Genomic DNA, 12,075 nt, shown 5'->3' on the forward strand with positions numbered 1-12,075 from the left:
TCAACTAGAAACTGGCAACTCAGCATCAAATGGAAACTGGTAACTCGGTATCAACTAGAAACTGGTAACTTGACATCGATTAGAAACTGGCAACTTGACACCAAGTAGAAACTGGCAACTTGACACCAAGTAGAAACTGGCAACTTGACACCAAGTAGAAACTAGCAACTCAGCATCAACTGAGAAAATGAACAAAAGTGCAAGATTACAAGGAAACCTAGGATGTTCCTACATCAGACAACCAAGGTTGGAAGAAATGATTCTCCTAAATCATTGAAATGTCACAACCTAAGCTAAATCCAACTCAAATTCAGAAATCCATGTAGCATCTTCAACTGGTCTATTCTTCCACTTTACCAAATATTCATAGTTGTCTTTTCCTCTTGTACTTTTACCAACTGTCTAATCCAATATCTGGTCAACCTCTTCCATTTTCTTCTTAGGATAATCTTTTGATATAAAAACTTCATCATATAACTCATGATACTTATAAAAATCAATGATATTGAATATAGGATATATATCCATGTTATTAGGTAACTCAACTTCATAAGAATTACCACTATCAAACTTCTTCAAGATCTTACAAGGTCCAAATTTCTTCATCTTCAACTTACTAAATGTTCCAACTGGAAATCTTCCTTTCTTCAAATGAACCATCACCTCATCACCAACTTGAAAATCATGGTGTCTTCTAGACTGATTAGCATTCTCCTAATACTTTTGATTACTTTGTTCCAACCTCAACTTCAATTCCTTATGCAAAGACTCCATAAAATTAGAAAATTCTTCTCCTGCAACATTTATCTTTTCTTTACCAGCAACATCTCTTAAATTTGATATAACTCTAGGATGCATTCCAGTAACAATCTCAAAAGGTGTCTTCCCTATACTCCTATTCAAAGAATTATTATATGAAAATTTAGCTTGTGCCAATACCATCTCCCAATTACTTGGCTTATTCCCAACTAAACATCTTAGAAAATTACCCAAGCTTCTATTCACAACCTCTACCTATTCATCTTTTTGTGGATGGAAATTAAAACTAAACTTCAAATTGGTACCCATCTTCTTCCACAAAGTCTTCCAAAAAAAACCAAAAAACTTACTATCTCTATCAGAAATAATGCTTCTTGGTAATCCATGCAATCTTAAAATCTCTTTAAACAAAAGTTCAGAAAAATTCTCTACATCTAATGTCTTCTTACATGGTATGAAATGAGCCATCTTCCACTATAACAAATATGGAATCATACTCTTTCACTTTCTTAGGTAATCCAAAAATAAAATCAATACTAATGCTAGTCCAAGATTTCTCAATAATAGTAATAGGTGTATATCAACTAGTATTTTGACTCACTCCTTTTGCAACTTGACAAACTCCACAACTCTTTACAAATTTTTGAACATCCTTATACATTTGTGGCCAATAATACTTCTCTTTTAGCAAACTCAATTTTTTATCAATTCCAAAGTGTTTAACTAATCCACCACTATGCTTTCCCTTAATTAGATTCAACCTCATAGAACTTCTAGGAATACACAACTGAATGCCTTTGAATAACATACCTTCTTGAATGAAATATTCATCATATTTACTTATGTGATCTATCAAATTTGGTGCTTTGCACTCTCTCCATGCCTCAAAAAAAATTAGGATCAGCATCATACAACTCTTTCATTTCATCAAAACAAAGAACTTCAACCTTCATTTCAGTCAACAAAGAATGTATTCTACTCAATGCATGAGCAACTCTATTAGTAACTCCATACTTATGCTTAATAAAAATGGGAAACTTTACAAGTACTCAACCCACTTCATATGTCTCTGATTCAATTTATGTTGACTTCCCAAGTATTGTTAAGCTTTATGATCAGTATATAATACAAACTCTTTAGGAATTAAATAATGTCTCCACTTTTTCAATGTTGGAACAATAGCATAAAATTCTTGATCATACACAAAATACTTCTTTTTAGCATCATTCAATTTTTCACTAAAGAAAGCAATAGGCTTACCTTCTTGACTTAATACAGCTCCTATTGCATTACCACTTGCATCACACTCAACTTGAAATACCTTATTGAAATTAGGCAAAGCCAATATAAGTAATTCAACAACCTTTTTTTTCAAAGTCTCAAAACTCTTATCAGCTCCATGTGTCCACTTGAATTTCTTTTTATCTCCCCTCACTGTCTCGGTCATAACATTACAAACAACACAAAAATTCTTTATAATTTTTTTATAAAAACTAGCCAGACTATGAAATAATCTTACCTCGCCCACATTCTCAGGTGTAGGCCATTCCAAAATTTCTTTAACCTTCTCAGGATCCATCTTCAATCCATCAACTAAAATCACAAATCCTAAATACACAATCTCCTCTTGCATAAAAGAACACCTTTTCAGATTAATTAGCAACTTTTTCTCTTTCAACCTTTGCAATATTTGTCTAATATGATCAAGATATTCTTCCTTAGTCTTACTGAATATTAAAATATCATCCAAATAAACAATCACAAACTTACCCAAAAATCTTTTTAGAACTTCATTCATCAACCTTGTGAAAGTACTAGGTGCATTAGTCAAACCAAAAGGCATAACCAACCATTGATACAAATGATCTTTTTTTCTTGAAAGTAGTCTTCCATTCATCACCTTCTCTGATTCTAATCTGATGATAGCCACTCTTCAAATCAATCTTGGTAAAATGCTTTGCTCCACTCAAACAATCCGTTATTCCATCCATCCTTTGCATAGGAAACCTATATTTCATTGTTATCTTATTAATGGCTCTAGAATCAATACACATTCTCCATTCTCCATTCTTTTTGAGTGCTAATATAGTAGGTACATCACATGGACTCAAGCTTTCTCTAATCAAACCTTTCTACAACAACTCATGCACTTGTCTATTAAGTTCTTCATTCTCTATAGGTGTTAATCTATATGGTGCTTTTCTTGGCAAACTAACTCCAACAATTAGATCGATACAATGACTTAATACTTCTCATTGGCGGTAAACCATCCAAAATATCCTTAGCAATAATATCTTTATATTCCTTTACCAAATTTTAAATTTCTTCTGGTACTTGGCTTCCGTTAGTTTTTGCTGTCACTTGGCCACCACTCATTGGTGCTCGACTAACACTATTTGTTGATACACAACTCGGTCCTCTAGAGATTATAGAAAAACAAACTTGATTCTTTTTTACTTCCTTTTCAGATTTCTTTCCATTAACCATCCAAACCTTTATTGTAGTACAACTGACCTCATCTGGACTTCCAATCAAAGGCAACATTATTTGTTTCTTCCCATTTATCCAAAAAGTATATTGATTCAATCTTCCATCATGTACAACATATCTATCATATTGCCAAGGTCTTCCCAACAAAATATGACAATGATCCATGGGCATAATATCACACAAAACTTCATCAAAGTAATGTCCAATTTTGAGCTTTACAAGGCATTGTTCACTTACCAATATCTTATGCTCATCATTGATCCATGAAACATGATAAGGTTCTGGATGTTTTGGCCTCTGCAGCTATAACTTGGTAACCAACACTTTTGATGCAAGATTTGTAGAACTTCCACTATTAATGATCAATTTGTAGCATTTTCTAGCCATCTTACATCTTGTCTTGAAAATACTTGTCCTTAAAATAGGTTTCTCATCACTTGCCTTATTATATAAGGTTCTTATCACCATCAAATTTTCTCCAACCTCAGGTTTACTTGGTGAACCCTCATCATCTTCTTGAATACAACATTTATGTTACCTTTCCTACTTTTAGAAGATCTACATTCAAAAGATCTATGTTCCTCTTTACGACATTTGAAACAATTGCCATGAATTCCACCTCTAGAATAGGAATTACCTCTGCCTTGGTAAGAATTAGTGCCTCCTCGGTATGAATTACCACTTTTTCATTCGGTCTTGCCTTTGTTATCATTCTTTCATTCAAATTTTCCTTTATCCTGCATAGAATTGTTAGATCTGCCACCTTCACCATAAGATGTACCTCTGCCTCTCTGGAATCTACCATCTCTACCTCTTTGTCTTTGTTCATGCTTCTTTGTCAAGATCTCCTCAGCTTTCAAGGCATATTGATATGCTGCTTCTACACTTTCCAACTTCACAAAACTTATTTCATCTTGAATTCCAGATCTCAATCCATTAATTTACCTTTTAATTTTCTCAACATTGTTATCCACATGTCCGAATCTAATGTCTAATCTATAGAATTCCTTAGTATACTCTTTCACAGTCATGTCCTTTTGTTTCAAATTTTGCATCTTTCTCAACAAGCTAACTTGGTAATCAATAGGGAGGAATTTGTTATTTACCTTGTTCACCATCTTTGGCCAAGTTCTGATCTTCTCCTTTCCTGCCCTTTTTCTATCAATTTGCAAGTGCTCCCACTATAGTGATGCATGACCTTTTAACCTAGTGACTACAATCTTCACCTTTCTATTATTAGGATTATTTTCATACTCAAAGAACTTATCTATATCAAAGATCCAATCCAACACAACATTGGTATCCAATTTTCCATCATAAGGAACAACTTCTATAGCAAGATTTCAATTTTCCCTAGATGACACTCGCAACAATCTTTCCTCATCTTGATCTTCTTTAGTTTTTAGATTATGGTTTCATGTTGCTGCTTCATCATTACTTATATCCTTAAGATGCACTTGTCTCCTCTGGGCTATCTCCACAACATCTAATCTAGCTACAATTTGTCTGAGTTGATCCAATATAGCATCATCAACATTTCTTCTACCATGAACCATCTTTACAAATTGGGTTCATACAAGATTGAACCCTCTACAAGTTATAGGTCAAATTTGTAAATCTGCCACCCTACAACCAAATCCAAATCAAGGTTCTATATGATCCAATCTCTAGAAGGATGAACCTCAAGCTCTGATACCAACTAACATAGGAAAATGACAAATAACTAGGGCCAAAGGCTCACCCAGCTATCCAAACCACCTTGCAAGAGTTAATACAATAGAAGAAAACACAAGGAACAATAATCAAAGGAAGAATAAGAAAGAAATACTTTTATTGATTCATTGAAATATCTTCATACATGCCTAGCTGTAAGGCCTTCTAAGTTATAGCCAATTACAAATACATTCATATTCAAATATCCAACTACAAATTAACACTTTTAGTTCTACTCTCCAATCTTCTTCTTCCCCAAACACTTTCCTAACTCTAAGTCAAAACACTCTATATATATATTTTCCAAAATGGCTTAGAGATTATTCTAGAATATTACATAAGAGGATGCTTGATCCAACAATGATTTGGACACATCCCAAGAAAATATCTTAACATAAATGTCACGATCAAAAATAAATCCTGCAAGTTAGCTCATAGAAATAACATCTAGATACTGACACTTGACATACATTAGGTAACTCAGCACATGAAGGAAAATTGGGACTCGACAACAACTAGAAACTAAAAGCTCAACATCAGCTAGAAACTAGCAACTTGGCACCAAATAGAAACTGGCAACTTGACATCAACTAGAAACTGACAACTTGGCATCAACTAGAAACTGGCAACTCAACATCAACTAGAAACTAGCAACTCAGCATCAACTAGAAACTAGCAACTCAACATCAACTAAAAATTGGCAACTCGACATCAACTAGAAACTGGCAACTCAGCATAAACTAGAAACTGGTAACTTGGCATCAACTAGAAACTAGCAGCTTGGCACCAACTGGAAACTAGGGATTCGACATCAACAGGAAACTAGCAACTCAACATCAACTGATAAAATGAACAAAAGTGCAGGATTATAAGGAAACCCAAGATGCTCTTGCATCATTTTTGCATCCACTAGTACATTTTGGAAAATATGTGACTATGTGACTAAAATGTTGTCATACCACTATAAGTTTTAATTACATGACTAAACTAATCACATTCTACTATTTCTTTATAGTTTACAACTCTAGGTGACTAGATACATGACCAATTTGGTCATTGGGTAAAATCACAAGATCAACCATATAAAAGTGACTAAATAATCTACTAGACAAATGACTAAATGAGTGACTAAGAAAATTGTCACTAATAATTAGTCACATAAATAAAAATGACTAAATAGACTACTAAATACATGACTAAATAGTTAGTCACTAATGATCTGTCACCCAAATAAAAATTACTAAATAAATTATCATTAATCCTTTATAATTATAACATTTGATATTATAATCATAGACTAATATGCATAGATGAATTTATCTCAAGTTTCACAACATATTTTAATTTGACATTATAGATAGATATTACCACAATTGTTACCCATGAAACACACAAAGGATAGAACGCCACTACAAGTGAATTAGCCCCAAATCTTTATTCATTGCCAAAAACAACTCTCATGGTCTTAATTTGTGAAGTACGACTCCAATTTCACCATTTTCACAAGTTTGGAAAGCCTTCCCCAAGTTACTTGATGTTTACTTGTCATACAGATGATACCTTTTTCTTTTGGAGGATGATGTAGCTATTGGACAATATTATTTTCTAAAAATATAGGTTACCTAATTATATATTAATTATTTTTCAACATCAAATATTTATAATCATTTGTTGGTCAATGAATCATTTCTCTTGCTAGATCCTTCAAATAAATTGATCAAGAAAAAAAGTCATGCTGACTCTAATCTCGCTACTTAAGAAAACACATATTTCAAGATAAAACTAATTTTTATCTTAATTTTGTTATAAATATAAATAACAATAAAAATTATTATTATTATTATCTAAAGTTAAAATTTAACACCATAAACATAAAAAAATGAAAAATGATTATTATTACAAATAAAAACTTAAAAAACTATTATAATTGATATAATTGATTATTATTACATTTTTTTTATTTTACTTTAATTAATATCTTTTTTTATTTTATTTTAATACATAAATTATAATAAAATGATATGAATACATCATTGTGCTAAAATCATTTCTCTTTGGCTAGCATATCAGCTATGCAAAATTGGCCCCAAAGTTTTCTTTCAAATCTCAGTTAATCTTTTTCTTTCCTTTATGGCAGAAATGATAGGATAGAGATAGTGGTTATGAATTCATTCACTTTTATTGACCTTTCTTCCAAGCTGTGCACAACCATAGCAATGGTAACTTTTGATCTGATTTCCTAAGCCAATAATTTGTATAGAAAAACATTATGCATATTATGCATATTAATTAAAGGTTTTTGTTCTTCTAATGTTTCTTTTTTTATATTTCACATTTTTTGGAGGAATAAAAATAGAAAATTAAATTTAACTGATGTTTATTTTCTTTTTCTTTTTGAAACAACTAAGATTAGAAGACATCCAAAATGCACTCTAGAAGAGATGGAAACCTCAAATTTTTATTGACCCAAAAATAGATATAAGAAAATTAAATAAGAAAAGTGAAGGGGACATTAGTGGAATATTTCATCTAATCAAACCCTTTCTAGGTGATTTATTTGATTTGAGAATGAATAGTTGTAAGCTAAGGCACTACTTTTTCCCCTCCTCATTTCTTTAATAATAGGTGCACAATTTCACAAACTCTAGCTATTAGATTTTCATAAATGAAATTTTGTGTTTCTTTCTGCAAACCCTTTATTAAATTTGAAAAAAGAAAAGCTAGTCATCTTGGATTAATCCCTTAATCGATACTCTCTATGCAATTTGTGTTTAGTATTTTAATCTAAGGTAATTTTTATTTCTTTGTGTGATCCTCACACCTTGAATTTCAATAATCATCAATCCCTAAATTTAGATGTGTGATTAATGATGAATCCTTTATTAATTTTCTATCACAGTGTGATTCTTGGTCATAGGTGAACATTGTCAAATTTTTGAAAGTTTTGTAAATTTCCTTTATTCAACATAGATTGTAAAGGTTTAGAAAATATAAAACCTATTTGCTTCAGCTCATCTTCTTGTCCTACCAAGCATGCATAGGTTTTGACAAATGGGCTCCATAAAGAACCCATCGTACTTAATCCTAAGGAGATCATCTCATTGGATGCATTATCATTAGCATCATATTTTTCTCTTGAATATAAATTACCCACTACTCTATCTAAAATATTCTTAGAGTTAGTTTCATATGAAAGATCTCCCTCCAAATTTGCATCCACAGATGAATTATGTCATAACAAAGTGGCAAGTTGAGGAAGACAATGGAATTCTAGTATTTTACTTTCTAACAACAAATTTTTATCCCAAGAATATATATATATATATATATATATATATATATATATATATATATATATAGATATATATATATATATATATATATATATATATATATATATATATATATATATTTGTTACCAAGATTGATTCTAATGTTTGAAATTATGTATCCATTTCAAAAGAGTTTGAAACTCCATTTTGTAGATTGCCTTAGTCTCTAGTCATTAATTTTAAAACATTACAATCACCGGGTGCATCTTGAGTTTGATCATAGTGAGAATATCTAATGGACAAAAAATTATGAGTGCAAGTTTCTAATTCTAAATCATCAAAAATTCCTCCTGCATAGTTCAATGTTGCAATCAAGCCATCTTTAGAGAAGACTACCTTATATTTCTAACTAGTTCGTTCAATCCAATGTTGTTGTTCTACTCTACCTAATTTAGAGGTTTCAAAAATAATGTCTAACAAGTTTGGAAACCCCTCCCTCACCTTTGCAAAAATTGATCCCTTCTACCTACGCCCACAATCAAATTCTTCCAATAATAATCTCTTCTTCACCATGTCTAGGATTCTAATATGGAGCATGCTCGATCTCTATAGAGGCTCTACAATGCATAAATATTTTTTCCCACCACCGCAATAGTACATTTCTTCTAGATTAGGCTTCAATGGCCAACACTTGTGGATTCCCCACCCTAAATGCACTAATTGATGCTACAATTCCTAAGAGGATTCAAATTGGTGCCCTCAAGCTCTCAAACTTTGATGGTGGTCTCATAGAATCTATTTCTCACATGAAGTTCCTAAAAACCATGAAAAAGAACTTTAAGTCATTTATTGGGACATGATACTCTGGTACCCATGTCCTTACTATAATCATCCATAATATAACATAAAACATCAGTTGGTATACTAAGTATGCTCCTTACTAGGAAAAAAGTTCTCATGGTAGACTGGAATCTTTTTTGAATTGCCAGGCCATGATATCAGATCTCACAAGGTTCCCCATGTCAGATTCTTCTCTTTTGGATGAGGTCACTATTATTGTTGAGGCTATGGTGATATGTAATAATATAACCAAAGGTAAGAATAATAACTTTTTCATTTCTAGTAATTGTCATCCATATATATTTGATGCATTCAAAATAAGGATGGGTGGGTTAGCATTGAATGTTATGAAATCTGATCTAAAGCAATTTTATTATAGTTCTAAGGATGTTTCTAGAGTGCTTGTTTAGTACCCTAAGATAGATAGGGAAGTTATTGATTGCTCATGGCATGAAGGTTGTCATTTTGACTGATTTGTTGGCACTAATAATATTGAATCCTCCTGAGGAATTTGTGGTGGATATTATTATTAGATCTGCTAAGAGGTTTGGTATTCCCATGGGCTATGGGGGGCCTTATGTAGCTTTCTTGGTTATATCTCAAGAGTAAAAAAGAATGATGCCTAGGAGGATTATTGGAGTCAATGTGGATTCTCATGGGAAGCCTATGCTAAGGATGGAAATGTAGACAAGGGAGCAACACATTATGTAAGATAAGGCCACTAGAAACATTTGTATGATGTAGACATTACTTGCCAATATGTATTATATGTATGCAATCTATCATGGTCTAGAAGGATTGAAAAAATCATATAATCAAAAGGCTCCATGCCTTAACTATTCACATACACTACTAGCATCATCTAATGATAGTCTTTATACACTAGATTACTTTCTAATCTAATATACTCACTATTCTCTAATTATCGACCTTGATCAAGCCAAGTACTGACCATCCTTCAATCTGATCACAACTTTAATATTTATTGATTCCATCCATTGGGTATGTACCATTCCTAAGACTATATTAAATGTTTCATCATTCATCAGGATCATACACCCCCATTGATTCTATCAAGAAACTATTTCTCCATTCATGGGACTTATACCATGTCCAAACCCCTTTGTCCTTATACCATCTCTATCAACACTTTGACAACATCATGTAACTGTTCTCCTATATTAGTTCCTTTGCACTAGGTCTATTTTTGCATGCTCGAGTCCTCACTTATCCCAGTATGAGAGTGCTCTACTTATGTGACACCTAACACTCAACAAACCAAAACACTCTTTTTATCAAACCAATTGTACCTCATTATCCCAATCTCCATCCTGTTGTGATAGTAATTCTTTATTTATAGAGATAGTAAAAAACTAGACTCAAAAAAGATGTTCCCTACTTTTGTATCACTAGGACACACTTATAACTCACTACTACTCCATATTGAAGCATGAACTTCCATCCAAATACTCTTGCATACACACAACACCATCAAACCCTCATACCACTTCTTTGTAACAATCTAAGATAATTTTTTCTATCTTCCTCCACCCTTCTATGTGTCAAATATTGCATGATTCTCTATAGTTATTTGGACATGTTGTACATACCCCTCCTTCAGTCGACTAGGGTTTGAGGGATTCTTACATGCTAATGTCTAGGAATCTACATTATAATGTTCTCACTGTATACCCTAAGAGGGTTTGGGTAGTTTTAATACAAAATAAGATATCTATAAAAAAACCAATCAAATGAAGTTCTATAAAAGCCAAAATACTATGGATTCAATGCTCTAAATTTCCCTACAAGAGGATATTCAAATAGAAAGCATCCATCATATGAACACAATTTAAAACCACTATCAAAATTATAATACATGAAGGAAATTAAGTAAAACCTTCTTTTGTTAAGACCAACTCTTTATATTTCAATCCCTATCCCATTCTCAAGATTGTGAGCCTTTATAATATCTTTTTTAACTATTTCAAATGATAAACACCCTGTAAAAAAAATTTATAACTGACTATAAACATATTTTTTATACTAATATTATGTTGTTAAGTTGAAAATTAAGTTTTCAACTTCAACAACTTGTTAACTTTTAAATCTCAACTTTGAGTTATCTCCCTTGTTATATTCAAAGGGCCTTAATAATGGCCTACAAAATATTTCATTCCTTTAAACACATTACACTCTTGATTTCCCATTTCAATTATAAATGACCAATTAGGCTTCATGAGCCCTTATAGACACATCTAATTACTTGACTCCTATTACATCATTAAATGATCATTTTGTTATTATTACAATAGAAAAATGACTATGAATGGTCTATAGGTCTTCAACCTTATAGTATTATTCATATGGCTCCTAGTATTCTTTTAGGTGTCCTAGTCTTGAACCATGTAGTGGAAATAAAATCTTTCCTCGAATCTGCCAAATCATAGTTACAATTTGAATGGTTCAAGGCAAGAATTTGATCTAGTATATGAGAAACTATGCTAGAAGTTTCCAACATTCAGAAAAATAAGACCACCATTCATAGTAGGACATCCTTGCAATAAAAATTTCTTTCTATCTACAAATTCAATAGACCAAAGGAATATAGAAGGGACATGTTTGAAAAATGGAAAAATGTCAAATGATGATCATGCCATAGAATTGATTTAGTCTAGAGTAGATCATCCATAATCTCATTTGTACATATCTACTAAATTAGATGATCATCAAATTGAAAGAGTGGAGGTAATGTACTTTAGGCATGACTAACCAACAAAATTATCTAGGGAAACTAAGCATTGTAGATTCAGTTTAGGAAGAAAGAAGCTTATATCCAAAGATAATTATTTCCATAATGAGTAAACATGTTGATATGTCCAATCAAAATGGTATAATAAATTATGAACCTAATCCTCAACATATTATGCAATCCCAACACCAAAGTAATTTGGTTGTCAAACATACTAGTTTGGTGATAGATAGAATGTGTATAGAGAGACAA

At 31.9% G+C, this 12,075-nt stretch overlaps 1 pseudogene; it reads left to right on the forward strand.

Annotated features, from left to right (window-relative positions):
* LOC149558026 (glycine dehydrogenase (decarboxylating) 1, mitochondrial-like) overlaps positions 1-12,075 on the forward strand; it is a 123,581-nt pseudogene that overhangs the window by 71,743 nt on the left and 39,763 nt on the right.

The sequence above is a fragment of the Cupressus sempervirens genome, chromosome 5, assembly GCF_028749045.1.
Source record: "Cupressus sempervirens isolate cs-2001-9-10 chromosome 5, ASM2874904v1, whole genome shotgun sequence".
Lineage (NCBI taxonomy): Eukaryota > Viridiplantae > Streptophyta > Pinopsida > Cupressales > Cupressaceae > Cupressus > Cupressus sempervirens.